A 15617-nucleotide genomic window follows, 5' to 3' on the forward strand; every position below is an offset into this window, starting at 1 on the left:
TAGGTGTAGATCAGGTAGGCCTTGTTAGGCCATGGTAAGGACTTGGGATTTTTTTATTGTGTTGCCTGTGGAAGGTTTTGAGAATATCATCTGATTCATAGCTGTAACGGATCTGGTTGCTGTGAGACAAGACTAGAGTAGAATGAGAATGGAAGCATCATGACCCTCTAGGCTGTTGCAGTATGTGATCGTGGCCTGGACTCAATAATAGTAGTAGTAGTAACGAGAAGTGTTTAACCCAGGATAAATGTTGGACAGTAGAGGGAACAGAAATTTACTGATGATTGGCTGTGTGGTATGATAAAAAGAGTCGTGGATTGTTACAGAGTGGGGGTCACCAAAAATCCCCAGAGCCTGCGGGTTGGGGGATGGGGAAAAGGAAACAATTTTTAAGATGCCTTTGTATGACTATGGCTAGTAGCTAGGGTCTCTCAGTTATGCAAATGGCTTTGGTTCTTCCAAGGCCCCACAGATGGGAGGGGTTTGACCATGGAATGGTACAGAAAGAACATACAGAGCCTGTGCAAGGTTCTGTGAATGGTCATAACTGGTTATAACCCCCAATGCGTCACAGGATGCAGTCAGGGATTTAGAAATAGGCGGCAACCATTTTGAAGAGGAGAGGAGATCCATGTGGTTTGCAAGGAGGGTAGAAGAGAACTCCATGCGGCTTTGAAAGGGCAAAGAGAGAACCATGCGTGATCCTGTGCAACATGGCACATGTTTTCCTGGGCTGTTATATAGAGGCTGATGACATTGTACCCCAGATCCTGAAGGAGACAGCTGACAGATAAGGGATGGTGAACTTCTGGACATGTTTTTGGCTTCTAGCCTTTTGGGGAGCAAGGGAAGTGCTGGGTCCCTTGGGAGAGCAGGGCTCTGAGCTAAAGTGCTCACTGTCCTCCCCAGGTTGGAATATTGTTAATAAAGACCTGTTTTCCTCAACACTAGTTGTTGGGTTTTACACCAAGGTGCCACGTGAAAGAACCCCCTTTTGCTCTGTAACAGGATGACCTAGAGGTTTTTGGTTTGAGCCCCTGAGAGAATATGATTCATACTGGTTTCCCTGTCTTAGAGCCTATCATGGGAGAGACTACTTCATGGAGGTTATCTTTGAAGGGCAGGGAGATTAGTTAGGAGGCTACTGCAATCATTCTGGAAAGAAGAAAAAGGCCTGAGTCTGCGCAGAGGCTATAGGTATGGAGAGGCATTCAGAGAGCACAGACTTGAGAGACATTTAGGAATTAGAAAATTGCCACTTCGCAAAAGCAGGGTTTTTTTGTTTTGTTTTTTGTTTTTTAACTAAAATTGAAGATGGCTGAATCTTTTTTTTCCAGTAAGTCTACTTATACCCTAGAGCAGGGCTTACCTGAGGGATGTTTTTCTATAACCCTAGAGCTAAATTAAGAACATTTCTTACATTTTTAAAGGAAATAAAAAAAGGGGGGAAGATGTGTGACAGAGACTATTTGTGGCTCTCAAAACCTAAAATAGCAGATTTTTGGCCAAGATGGAGGCCTAGACTGACACACTCTGTCTCCCTCCACAACTAAGAAGGACTACAACTACTGCAAAACCAGAAATATCCAGAAGTTCCAGAAAATAAAGCTACATGGAACTCCAACATATGAAGTTATAAGTAAGTGGTGCTTGTCTGGATGGGTAGGAGGGGCGAAGCTGGGGTGGAGAGGTCAAGCTGTGCTGCTGGCTGCAGCTTCAGCAACAAGTGGGGGGACTGCGATAAGCACAGACACCCGTATTTAAGGGGAGGCAAGAAGCGTCAGGGGAGCACCCCCGGCTGCAGTCCAGACCCGTCAGCTCACGATTCTAATGCCGGGGAAGGCAGACGTCCATTGCCTCGGACTGTGCGGCCCAGAGGGCATGGGGATGGAGTAGGAGGCTCACGGTCTCTCAGTGGAAAGTGAACGGCACGAATCCATCTTGGACCCCCGCCCCCACACAAAGTGCCACAGTGTGGTAAGAAGGGTCATCAGGTAGTGACTAGTGCACGGGGCTCCGCCCCCTATAGCGTAGGAGGTGTGTCAGCCCGGCCCAAGAAGGAAAGGTAAAGAAACCTGTCAGGATGGCAGGGATAATGATAGAGATCCCAATCACGCAGCTGCCCAGAAAGCAAATACATGAATTAACGTAAGAACAGATAGATAATCTTTCTGAGGCTCAGTTCAGAGCTACAGTTGTAAGACAGCTTACAGAAGTAACAGCGGGACTTAATCAAGATGGTGAAGGAATGAAGGCTAGTCCTGCTGAAATGAACAAAAACACATATGAAACTAGTGGTGAGGGAAGGAAAACCAGGGATGAAATCAACAAATCAGAGCATAGGGAAGGAACAAACAGTCAACCAGTGCAGAAAGAGGAAACAAAAAGTGAGGAAAATGAGGAGAGGCTCAGAAACCTCTGGGACAGCTATAAGTGGGCCAACATCTGAATCATAGGGTGGGCAGAAGATGAAGAAGAACTAGAAATTGAAAAATTATGTGAAAAAAATAATGAAGCAGAACTTCACTATCTTGGGGAAGGAAATAGACTTACGGGTCCAGGAAGCACAGAGAGTTCCAAAAAAACGACCCAGGGAGAACCACAGCAACACACATTATAATCAAAATGTCAAAAAATTAAGCATAAAGAGAGAATCTTAAAAGCAGCAAGAGAGAAGAGAACGACATACAAAGGGGTCCCAATAAGACAATCAGCTGATTTCTCAAAGGAGACTCTGCAGGCAAGAAGGGATGGCAAGAAATATTCAAAGTAATGAAAAGCAAAACCTACAACCACGATTACTCTATCCAGCGAAGCTGTCATTCAGAATGAAAGGGCAGAGGAAGTGCTTCCAGGACAAAGTAAAACCGAAGGTGTTCATCAGATCCAAACCACTGTTATATGAAATGTTAAAGGGACTTGTCTAGGAGAAAGAGGATCAAAACTATGAACATTAAAATGAAAACCATATCACAACAACCAACAACAGAAGCTAGGGAATCGAAACAAAGGCAAACTAAGTAGGCAACAAGAGTGGGACAAGAATTATAGGTATGGGGAACATTTTGGGGAGAGGTCAGCAGGAGGGGTAAGGGGGGAGAGGGAGGGAGATGATGCAGGAATTCAGAAGCATAGTAGGAGGGAGTAGAGTAGACAGGAAGAGGTTGAGAAGAACTATATGCACAACCAATGAGCATGGACTAAGCAGGGGGGACAGCTGGAGGAAGCGGTGTCACTGGGTGGAGGGGAGAAGAGGGAAAAGATATTGGGACAACTGTAACAGTATAATCAGTAAGACATATTAAAACAAAACAAAACAAAACAAAAACCCCTAAAACACTTACTAAGTGGTCCTTTACAGTGTAAGTTTGCTGACCTATGCTGTAGATCACTGGTTTTTAAAGTATAGTTTAGCTGTTGCTAGAGCAGCAGCAGCACCTGGGAACTTGTCAGAAATGCATGTTCTCAGGCCTCAATGCAGACTTGCTGAATTACAAACCCTGGGAGTGGGACCTAGAAATATGTATTGGGTTGGTCAAGATGTTTGTTTAGTTTTTTTTTCCCATAAAATAAAAGATACATTTTTAATTGTCACCAGTAACTTCATTGACTTGGATGTTTGAGTATGTCAGCTATCTTCCATGTGGTATAACATTGATTGTTCTCAATTAACATCTCTATTTGATTGCTATCAATTTCAGTCGGTCTACCTGACTGTGGAGCATCGTCTAGTGAGAAATCGCCAGCACAAAACTTTGCAAATCGTGTTTGACAGTCACAGCACCTTCTCTATACACTGCACAAAACTTTTTTTTTTGCATTTCAGTTGGCGTTTTTTATCTTTAAATAATAAAGCACAGTATGCTGAAAATGTTGCATGTTTTCTTCCATCTTCAATATTAAAATGACTATACAAAAATTCAATTTTGATAAGCTTTTTTTTCATGCATGCAGATATGACAGCTGTCACAATACAGTGTAACAAAAATGCTTGAAATGAAGTTAAATACAATGAAGTGCTCCTAGAGCCATTTTATGGAAAAAAACAACCTACCAACTTTTTGGCCACCCAACATTTTAACAGGTTCCCCAGGTGATTCTAATGCACATTAATTTCTGAGAACCACTGCTCTAGAGAAACTTTTTACCTGTGCACTGGGATGTATGATGAAGAATAATAGTGTTGTACATGAAAGCTCCAAATTGGAAACTACTGAAGGTCAATCAGCAGTAGAGGAGATAAATTGTGGCAATTAATAATCAATATAATGAAAGTATTGTACAGCTTGTAGTTAAGGGCATGGAGTGTAAAAGCAGACTGCTTGTGTTTGAATCCCAGCTCCACCAAAGAGTAGCTCTCTGACCTGGCAAGTTACTTGACCTATTTAAGCCTCATTTTCCTTCTCTGTAAAATGGACATAAATGTTAACTATTTTATAGGGTTATTGTGAGGCTTAATATGTAATTAGAAGAGTGCCTTGTACATAAGTATTAGACTTAAAGGGCAATCTGCATATTATAATTCTTTAAGGAAAAACATGTCAAAGTTCATAAAAGTGATGGTCTGCCTATATATTTTGCATGTAACAAAATGATTAAGTAACCTCAGGTAAAAACTATGTCTATTTTGGAGGTTAGAATGTTGGCATTACTGCTGTAAACCTGGGTTTTCACATGTAAGAAATACTAAAATTACTATTACAGGATTGTGAAGAAAAAACTGATGAAATGTATATGCCCGCATTATGTTTGGCACATGGGAATTTAATAAACATATTCTCTTTCTTAACTGCCCTTTCTTTCACCACTCCTTCAGCCCTTCCTTCCAAAATTATTCTGCTGTCTTGATATTCTGATAGAACTAAGGTGCGAAGTGGCTTCCCTGACGGTAAGATTTGACTTTTTCCAAGGTCAGGAGAGTCAGTAACTCATTTTTCCCCAGCTACGCCCCAGGGCCAATTTGTGTCTAGATCTAGGACAGGGCTGTAATCCTGATATCTCTTGGGATTTCATTCTTTAGTAGCCTCGGTTTGTAAAATGCTTAGCATGTACTTAGCAACACCTGAATACAGAACAGGCACACAGGGAAATAGATTCTTTTCCCCTCTGTGGAGGCCACAGCTTATTCTTCTACATCCCAGGGCCTAGCTGTTAGGGTAAATTTGAGTTTCTCAGTGGAGTTTAAAATCTTCATTTCCTAGAATGGGTTAACGATATAGGTGAGTTTAGAGTTCAGCTGAAACCACTGGCAGCATTTTATGCTCATCTTGGGTAGCAAACACCATAAAGACGCAATTCAAAAAGAAAATTCCCTTCCTCTTAACATTAGTAATCAAAGGGCACTAGAAATATCGGTCTTCGAAACAGCCCAAAAGAGGGAGCCCTGCACGCGAACCGGCTCCAGCTCTGGCGCGATGTGAAAGGGCGGCAAGGCCACACAGCCTTCAGGCAGGAGAAAGGCAGCCTCCTTGTGACGTCAAATCAGCGGACTCTAGTACCGGCTTTAGGCCGGTTCCGGTTCCCCGGCTTTCTGGGCGCGAGAGTACGTGAGCGCGGCGGTATTCTGCGCGTGCTCCGCAGAGGGACGCGAGAAGGTTGGGCCCAGCTCGCGAAGAAGATGCGTGATTGGTTGGGGCCGTGCTGGGGGGTTCCCCAGCCCTTTCGGCAGGGGTAAAACAATAAGAGGGGGCGGTGGCAAAGGGGGCGGGACGTCCGTGTTCTTGGTAGCTAGCTGCAGCGCCTGGCGCCCGCGAAGAGCTTGTTGCAAGGGAACGAGCTCGCGGCTCTCCTGCTTCCGAAGCTTGACGTTTGTCGGAGAGAGGGGGAGGCGAGCGAGAAGAATCCGCTGCAGCGGGTTGGGTTCTCTGCGACTCTCCTGCTGACCTCCGCGCGACGTACCTGCCGCGGCTGTTGGTTGGAGGTGTGTAAGGGGTCCGGGAAGCGTTGTCGGTGTAGTGGTCGGAAGGGGATGTTCCCTTCGCGTGCGGCGGCTGGAGGCAACCGCCTAGAGCGTGAACCCTGATGTCGGAGGTTTAGCGGCAGAGAGACATTGTTCTTGCCGGCTGCCTACGCTGCCGTGTGTGCGTGAGAGAAGCCGAGCGTTTCCTCTCAGGTGAGGGGTGGGAGGCCGCGTGGGAAGGGAGGGAGGTGACCGACCGGCGTTGGGCGGACTGAGGGCTCCGAGGGCACAGGTGGAGCCGGGATTTGTTGGGGATGAGGTGACGAGCTGGGAAGGGGGACGCAGTAGTTCCCAAAGGCGCGTTAATGGAGGCTTAATACGGGCGGTGAAGGAATGGGCATTTCGGAGAGGATGTTTTAGGTGGGAAGCCTACCAGCCTTATCTCCGACTCATTTTTGCTGCTCTTATTCCTGGTTCCCTTCGAGCGGGGGGGGGGGGCAGTCGCCGCCGCGCCCGTGGGGGAGGGGGAAAGAGGCTCTGTCGGCTGAGGCAGAAGCGACGCAGATGCGAAAGTAGAGGCCTCCGGGCACCATTTCTGTGCATGGAAACAGAATCCGGGTGTGAAGGCAGCCGCTGCTTCGCTTAGCCAGCCAGTACCTAAGCGTTCCGCCGTCTTTGACCTCCTCTCGGGTTTATCCCCAACGTGTTCAGAAACTGGAGCTATCTGTAATGTTTGCTTCTTCGTGCCCTTTTTATGTAAACGATTCTTTATTGATCTAGGAACAGAAAAGATGTTTGCTTTGGGGAATGGATTTTTTTTTTCCTACCCCACTTTTGTGGGATGTGGGCAGGATAGTGAAGGGGAGGACTCTAAGCCTCCCTAGAGTGTTTTGTTAGTGGAATCTAGTTGAATTTTACCTGCCTCTAAAAGATTTCTTAAGATGGCCCTGTGCCGCTTTGGAGCGGATATAGATTTGCATCTATAATTTTCCGCATAGATCAGTATTTTTCCCCTTCAAGGTCTACTTAATTTTTTCATAGTTTTCTTTTTGCGGGGAGGTGTCTTTGCTCTCTTAAACAACCAACCAAACAAACAAAAAAAAAAACGTGTACCGAAGGTGCAGTAACAGCAACCCCCTATATGATTGCTGTGATATTAACTTAGGTTAAAATACTGTTTTGGGGGGTTCAAGACTCCACATCTCATGCTAGTCTTCCAAATGTTAGCATTGCATGTACCTGGCTCCGTGAACCATTAACTGCTGTCTGGGAGCCCCATATGCTAGAAGGGAAGAAGATGGGAATTCCTTGTCCAGCTCCATATTTGGCAGTTAATATAGCCTTAGGCATGTGAGCAAAGTTTCTAAGTAAACGTTTGGCCCCGTTAGTGTCCAGTGGTCCTTTTGATGTCCAAAATTTCTGGTCTTGACAAAATAGACGTTATGGATTAGTTTGAACTTCTTGGAATTGAATTGCGTGTTTCTTTGGTGATATGTATTACCTTTTTATTTTCTTAAATGTTTAGAACTAGGTCATGTGATTTAATCTCTGAATGGTGTTTAATTTAAAAGGTTATCAGGAACTGTTGGTAGGATAAAGGACCTCAATGAATTGCTTACTAAGAGCTGTTCAAATTGCAAATATTCGAGGCTGAAATATTAGTCAGTAGTGAACAACTAGTACGAGTGGAGAGAGAAAAAAGCGGAGAGAGCCAGAGTGCTTGTAGGGTAGGTGGGTATCTAAAGTGGTGGAACCAAGGAGAAAAAAATAAGTAATAATTTAATAATTGAATTGAGTGCTTATTTTGAAAGCGGCTGAGCACTTGAGTTGCCAGCAAACTCTTGACTTTGAATAATATTGGCACTGTCGGTAGCAGGAAATATTTATTTGTATTTCATTTATGAGAGATCAAAAATGAAAATTGCCATAGCAGTTTCTGAAAACCTATAAATGCTACTAATAATGTCTTTAGATTTTTAACAGTTTCCTTATCCTGCAGAAGTACTGCTGTTGATGTCCCATCAGGATTGAGAATTCTTTCCTAGGTTGCTTTAAATAAGACTTTTCCTAGATAATTTATGCTGAGGGGGTGTGGTGGTGGAGAATGACTACTTTTCAAGTCTGGTCTTTATAGGTACAAACTTAAGGGTTATTTCTGAACTTCTAAATTCACTCAAGTTTAATTGACAAACATAACTTGGTTACTCTCCACTAGTGGCACTTGTTTGAGAGCTAATAGGGCACAATTGGTTCTTCTCCCAGAACTCTGGACTGGCTCAGAAGCAATAGTATCAGTTTCTTGACTGCTTCGTCTCGGCTTATTATTGTTTAATTTCTGTATATTTTACCTTATTTTGATACTCCTTTGTAGTATGTTTGGATGACTCTTGGATTTCCTATCATGTTACTGTCTCCTGCTTTTTAGCTTCTAGCAACAATATCAAATATGTGAACAGTTGGACTTGAAAAAAAATTTTTAATGTATTTTTTGTTGTTTTTCTATTACAGTTGTCCCATTTTTCCCCCTTTGCTCTACGCCGCTTCACCCACCTCCCTCCTTGCCCACAGTCTACCCCCATTTAGTTGTCCTTGTCCATGGGTCATTCACACTAGTTCCTTGACCTGGACCCTTCCTCTTCTTTCCCCCCTTCTCGCCCTTCCCCCTCCCCTCTGGTTCCTGCCTGTCTGTTCCCTGTTTACATGTCTCTGGTTCTATTTTGCGCATTTGTTTGTTTTGTCCATTAGTTTCCTGTATTAGGTGAGATCATTGGACTTGAACCTTTTTTTATTTTTTTGTGTCTTTGGCTGTTCTACAGCGGTTGTTTTTGACCAGTGTAATGAAAACATCACCAGAGGCAGGACACCTACCTGATTTCAGATTGTCTCTCATTACTGTAACGGGGGACCTTGAACTCCTTCCTTTTCTTAGGCTCTAAACATCAGTTTCCTTTTTTGTAAATGAAGCTAATATCCTATCTGTTTCAAGGAGATAAAGGAAGTGTAGGTTACTTGCTGATCTTTAAAGCATAATATAAATACATGCTTTTTGTTGGACAGCATTTCCTCTCTTAGTACTTGGTCACTTTTAATAGTATCTGAGCTTAAAAACTTGCCTCTTTACCTTTGGGACCTAAAAAAAAGAAAAGAAAAGGCTTAATCCATTTATTGTTTCTTTCTACCACTGGTGCTTGGAGTTTGATTGTAATTCTTTCATTCTGTGGTCTGCCACAACAAATGAGAGGTCTTGGCTCTGAAGAGAGAGAGATATTGTACATTGCTGTTTGATTGGTAAAGTCATTTTAAACAAAGAACATCTGGAATTTTGCAGGGTTCTAGTCTTAATATGGGGTTAACTATTGAGAATAGATATAGTCCATGGCTTAGTGAGAAGGGGCCTGGGCCTGACTTGTGGGAGCCCAGGATGAGGGGCTCTAGAGGGGAAAGGGAATGAATAACTATCCAGCAGTAAAGATAATCTGTGTCGTAGCATAGACATAGCCTTTGTTAACATTTTTTTTCTGGTAAAAACTGCATCCTATTAGAGATATTATTTTTATAAGAAGCAACTTGTACATATAACTTTACAGTGCTGAAAAGTTTTGTAGATCTTCTATTTTTCTAAATGTCATATACTTTTGGTTTCTTGGGAGTCTTTTTTGTTTTCTTTTTTAAATAAGAAGACATGGTGTCTCAACTTCATAGCAGTTTTCATTTTGGCAATTTTCTCCAAGCATTGAAATAGCCACCAAAGTGTGACATGAATTTTCATGTCAGTAGTTTGCAAAGTGAATGCCCCCCGCCCCCAGAATTATTTGAGCAAAGATGCCACATGTCTTATCATTTGTAAATAGATGGTGGTCAGAACACTCTTGGCTGCTCAGAAAGAGAATTTTTGATTGTCTGTTTTCATGCTTATCTGTAGTGTCCCTGGTTATGACCATTTGTTTGATGTTAACAATTATAATTAAATTTTATGGTTAGATGCAGATTTAGCTGTTTTATCACTGTATGGATAATAGACAAGTTTCTTTAATAAAATGAAGATGCCATTTGAGATCCATGAGATTAAAGAGAATTGATGGGATATAAAATGATTTCATTTTTTTATTGAAGTCTGCTCTGATAATTATTTTGCTATAGTAGTAGATCTAAAAGATTAATTTCATTGTCTTACCCAAGTGCATACATTGCCATACATTATTGAAATCAGACCTTAGTTACAAATTTTATGCTGTGTTTTTCATTGGTTTTTCTTTCCCCCAAGGTTTTATAATCTTTGACACCATTTTAATGATTACATGAACCTGATGTTTCACTGTTGTGGTTTGGTTTATTACATATTTGTAAGACCATTAATACCAGGTTATCTGATAATACTATATCAGGTAAGCACAAGTGTTTTTTAAATTACCTCTTGGAAACATTAAAGTTGGAGATGTACCTTACAATCTAGGCAGTAGGTTTTTCTTTATTCTTTCTGTATGTAGCTGCTCATTTTTAATTCTAGTTTGGCATCTTTACTGGTCTCTTTCTCCCATCTCAGTCTTTTCAATGTTTTCTCCAATTAGTTGGCCATATTTAGGCATACTGTCAGTACTTTTTTGGTTTACTAGTGCTAAGTGAATTTTCACACTTTCAACCTTTATTCTAGAGCCATGTTTCCTAACCAGTAATTCGTATCTGTTTAGATCAGCGGTTCTCAACCTGGGGGTCGGAACGACCCTTTTACAGGGGTTGCCTAAGACCATCGGAAAACACATATATAATTACATATTGGTTTTGTGATTAATCACTATGCTTTAGTTATGGTTGGGGGTCACCACAACATGACGAACTGTATTAAAGGGTCGCGGCATTAGGAAGGTTGAGAACCACTGCTTTAGATGGTTATCAGAAACTAAAGGGAAAATTTTAAATATTTTTAAAACTACAAAGTTAATATGTTTTTTAAAAATACTTGGGCAATTAGTAAATATATTACCAGTGATCTTAAGAATTGGTATGTAGCTTTCCTTGTTTTTTCCTAGACCTGTAATACATGTATCTTGTATATTTCTTTCTGTATCATGCCTTTTTTTCCAAGGGTGTGATTGTTATTCTACAATTTAGTTATTGTACTTAACTTTTGTGGACAGTATTTCCACAAGTTTATAACTTTCCTGCTTTTCTCTATTTCTACTGAGTGTATAATTTTGTATTTTATAGCTGTGCTATAATTCAGTAAACCATTTCCCTCTTGGTGGGCATTTAGACTGATAATTTCTTCTTTTGTGGCACTGAAAAACCTCTTTGCATGTATTTCTTAGTGATATGTCTTGAAGTGTGATTACAGTATTTGTGTACTGTGTATGTGTTCACTTTTAATACTTTGATCAAAACTGAAATTACATCTCTAAAAAGTTTTTAATATTTTATATTTTCACCAGTACTGTAAGTGAAAAGAGTCTATTTTTCCACACTTTTATAATCCTCGCCAGAGGATATGTGTATTGATTTGAGAGAGAGAGAAACATCGATTGGTTGCCTCCCTTATGCACCTCAGCCTGGATGGAACCCAACAACCTTTTGGTGTATGAGATGATGCTCCAACCAACTGAGCCACCTGGCCAGGGCTCCCACACTCTTTAACAGTACTGAATATTATCAGTCATTTTAATTTTTGTTAATCCTAGTAAGTGAAAGATGGCAACTTTGAATAAATTGCCTTTCTTGAATCATTGAATAGTATCAGGGTACCATGTTTCTCCAAACAATTGGTGTGTAGTATATTCTCCCAAAATGATTGTGAAATGATTGACGTATGGAGCATAATTACATTGCTAAATGTTAATGATGGAGGAATAATTTACAAACAATTAAAAACCCTCTTCTCATGTGCTTGTTATATGACTTTGGATAGACATACATAGTCATGAACCCACCACCACAATCAGAACAAGATATTTTTATCACCTCAAGATATTTTCATCACCTCTGAAGTTCTCTCATGTTCTTTTAATAGTCATTTCGTTTCTGCCTCCAGACCCTGATCTGATTTAGCCCTATAATTTTACATTTTACAGAATGTCTTTAGCTTTGAATAATGTTTTTGAAACTCATACATGTTGTTGCATAAGTCTATAAGTTTTTTGTTTTTGTTTTTTCTGATCGGTATTCAGTCAAATGGACTAATACCACAATTTCTGTGTTCATTCACCTGGCTAATGGTTATTTTGTTATTTTCAGTTTTTGAGTGTTTATTTTTATTTGTTTTTATTTTTTAAGTTTATTGATTATGCTATTATAGATGTCCCAGTGTTTCCCCTTTGTTCCCCTCCATCCAGCACCCCCCACTCCCTCAGGCAGTACCCCCATCATTGTTCATGTCCATGGGTCATGTCTATAAGTTCTTTGGCTACGCCATTTCCTATACTGTACATCCCCATGGCTCTTCTGTATTTCTTAATCCTCTCACCTCTTCACCCATTCCCCTGCACCTCCCTCCTGCCTAGCAACCGTCAATACATTCTTCATATCCATGATGCTGTTTCTGTACTTCTTGTTTGCTTAGTTTGTTTTTAGATTCAATTGTTGATAGGTGTGTATTTATTGCCATTTTATTACTCATAGTTTTGATGTTTATTAATAAAGCTGCCATAAACAACATACAAGTCTTTGGACTTATGCTTCATTTCTCTTGGGTAAATGTGGAGGCAGGAATAGGATTGCTGGGTAATATAGGATGTGCATGTTTAATTTTATAAGAAACTGCCATACTGTTGTTGAAGGGACTGTAACATTTTTTCATTTCTATCAACTTTCCCTATCCTTGTAAACAGTACTTCTAGATATTTATGTAAGTCATTATAATTATAAGTATTTAGTGGTATGTTATTGCCTCATTGTAGAAATCTAGAAGCGTTAGAAGGAGGTGGTCAACAGTGATAATACAGAGAAGTAAGAGGACTGAGGAGAAGATGTCATTGGATTTTTGACAAGAATTCTGACTTTCTAGAAAATGATATTCAAGGGAAAGCTCAGATTATAATATATGAGGGGAATAGCGAAGAGGAATACTAAGACTGATGTGTATTTAGCGATGTAGGATAGAATATGATAAAGACCCAAAGTACTTTGAGAAATCAGAGGAAAGACAGTTATATTCCATTGGGCAAACAGGAAAGATTTTCAGGGGACAGTGTTTTAATTGGAACCAAATGTGAATACATAGGGTTTTAATCATTAGATAGAAAAGAATGGAATGAGTATTAGAGTAGGAGTAAAAGGTGTTCTTGTTAATAGACTTCTAGAATCCTGGTGTTTGAGCAATCAGACCTAACTTTATTAGACACATGACTATTTTTACAATATTTCTTTTGAATTGTTCAGTTGGTCTCTAGAATAAATACCTGCAGTGACTGGTCATTCATGAATTACTCTTTCAGGTTATTCTTTTCATTTTATCTATATGGAACCTAAATATACCTTCCTGTAATTTCCATTTACTGTTCAACCAGTATGTAACTTGTATTGTACAAAGTAGAACTGAACTATCAACTCGTTTTCAACATTATATGCATACTAGCCTGAGGTTGTTTGCTTTGAGGGCAGCCCAATTTCTTTCTTTTTCTTTTTTTAAATTTAATTAATTAAGTTTTAGAGAGAGGGGAAAGGAGAAAGAGAGGGAGAGAAACATCACTGTGTGGTTGCCTCTCACATGCCCCCAACTGGGGAACTGACGTGCAAGCTGGTCATGTGCCCTGCCTGGGAATCGAACCAGCGACACTTGGTTCTCAGGCTGACGCTCAATCCACTGAGCCATAGCAGCCAGGGCTTCCCATTTCTATACTAGTAATTCACTGACTTTTAACCAGAAGGTAAATAAAAACCTAAGTACTTAACTAAAAGCTGAAGTTTTAGTGATGGAAGGAATAGAGGGTGATAACTTTGGTTAAGTTTTATTTATTTATTTTTAAGTCCTCACCAGAGGATGTGTTTATTGCTTCTAGAGAGAGATAAAGGGAGGGAGGGGGACTGACAGACATCCATGTGTGAAAGAGAAACATCGATCGGTTGGTTGCCTGCTGACTAGGGAACGAACCCTCATCCTTTTGGTGTTTGGTACAATGCTCTAACCAAGCCATCTGGCCACGGCAGTAACCGTTTTTGGTCTTCTTTAAGTATTTATTTTGAAATTGAGGAAATCTGAGCATATTGTAGGTATCTATATGAAATCTGATGTGGACTTTTTTTTCTATCTTATTTCTGTTTATGTGTTACTTTCTCACTTTCCGCCAGTTCCCTCTCAATGGGTTATAGGTATTAAGAGATTTAGAAAAGATAGTACAGTAACAGTTGACATAGAGCAGTTTCCCTGGACGACATATGCTTCAGGAATTAGTCTAGGCAGGTGGAGAGGAAACATTTTTTTAAAAAGGAATGAATAAAAGAATATTGATGAAGATACACAGGGATTTTAAGTGGCATGGACAGAGTTGGTTAGTAGAATAATCTTTGAAGTAGCTGAAGTTCTGTAAAATAGTGAGGGAAGGTGGATAATCATGTTCGTATCTGGATGAATAAATAGGATTGATAACTTATTGACAAAGAAAAGAGTAAATTTTACATTGTGCATCTCAGTCTGACACAATCTCCACATTGTCAAATGGAGTTTAATACATGGAATTTCACTCTTTCTGAAAAGATATTTGCTTTTCGATGGTGCTAGAGGCTAACAACCTTCTGAAGAATTGTTTGGTACCATCTTGGCTATCATTTGAACTGCATAGTCTTGTAGACTTGACCAGAGATCATATCTCAGTTTGTAAATGATGAAATTGAGATCCAAAAAGGTCATTACTTATTATTCTGAACATGCAATTTGGCTCTTTCTTCCTCTTGAACTTATTATATACACTGGCTGTGTCTGAATGATAAACACAAGTTGGTATTACTCAGTTGTCAAGTCCCAAACTACCTTGTTTAGTGGTTCATCTATAATTTATCCCTAATGCCGCTTTGGTGCATTCCTTATTTATTGAATTATTAGTTTTCCTACTTAAGGGGATAAAATGGGAAGATGGAAGAATGGCAGTTAGTTGCTTGTAAAAAACACACAAATTAGTCTCTCATTAAAAAATAGAGTAGTCAATTAGGCTGTACTCTCTCCCCCGAATCCCTTCTGCTTGATTTCCATCAATTACTTTTTAACCCTCTTAAAAACTTTTTTAAAGTATATTTTATTGATTATGCTGTGACAGTTGTCCCAATTTCTTTTCTCTTTGGTCCCCTCTGCCCAGTACCCCCTGTCTATTTTGTACGTATCAGTTATGCTTCTTAATCCCTGTACCATTTCCCCATTTCTCACCCTTCGCCCTCCCAGCTGATAATGATCCCCATACCTATGATTCTTTTCCTAGTCTGGTTGTTTGCTTAGTTCGTTCTCGTTTTTATTTCATTTTTTGGTTCCATTGTTGATAGTTGTGAGTTTGTTGTCATTTCAATGTTCATAGTTTTGATCCTCTTTTTCTTAAATAAGTCTCTAACATTTTATGTAATAATGGCTTGGTGATGATGGACTCCTTTACCTTTACCTTGTCTGGGAAGCACTTTATTTGCCCTTCCATTCTAAATGATAGCTTTGCTGGATAGAATAATCTAGTTTGCATGTCCTTGCTTTTCATTACTTTTAATACTTTTTGCCAGCCCTTTCTTGCCTGCAAAGGTTCTTTTGAGAAAT

The 15617-nt window shown here is 40.2% G+C and overlaps 1 protein-coding gene across 2 annotated transcripts in view; it reads left to right on the forward strand.

Annotated features, from left to right (window-relative positions):
• Window positions 1-5743: 5743 nt before the first annotated feature.
• Window positions 5744-15617, forward strand: part of G3BP2 (G3BP stress granule assembly factor 2) — a 30980-nt gene continuing 21106 nt past the window's right edge. Inside the window, exon 1 of one of the 2 annotated variants that reach the window (XM_090266748.1) lies at window positions 5744-5920. The gene's annotated coding sequence lies outside the window, so the exon portion shown is untranslated. The remainder of the gene's footprint in view (window positions 5921-15617) is intronic. The other variant, XM_090266747.1, reaches the window with a different exon arrangement.

Source organism: Furipterus horrens, unplaced genomic scaffold (genome assembly GCF_987537825.1).
Source record: "Furipterus horrens unplaced genomic scaffold, mFurHor1.1.pri manual_scaffold_2, whole genome shotgun sequence".
In the NCBI taxonomy this organism is placed as follows: Eukaryota; Metazoa; Chordata; class Mammalia; order Chiroptera; family Furipteridae; genus Furipterus; species Furipterus horrens.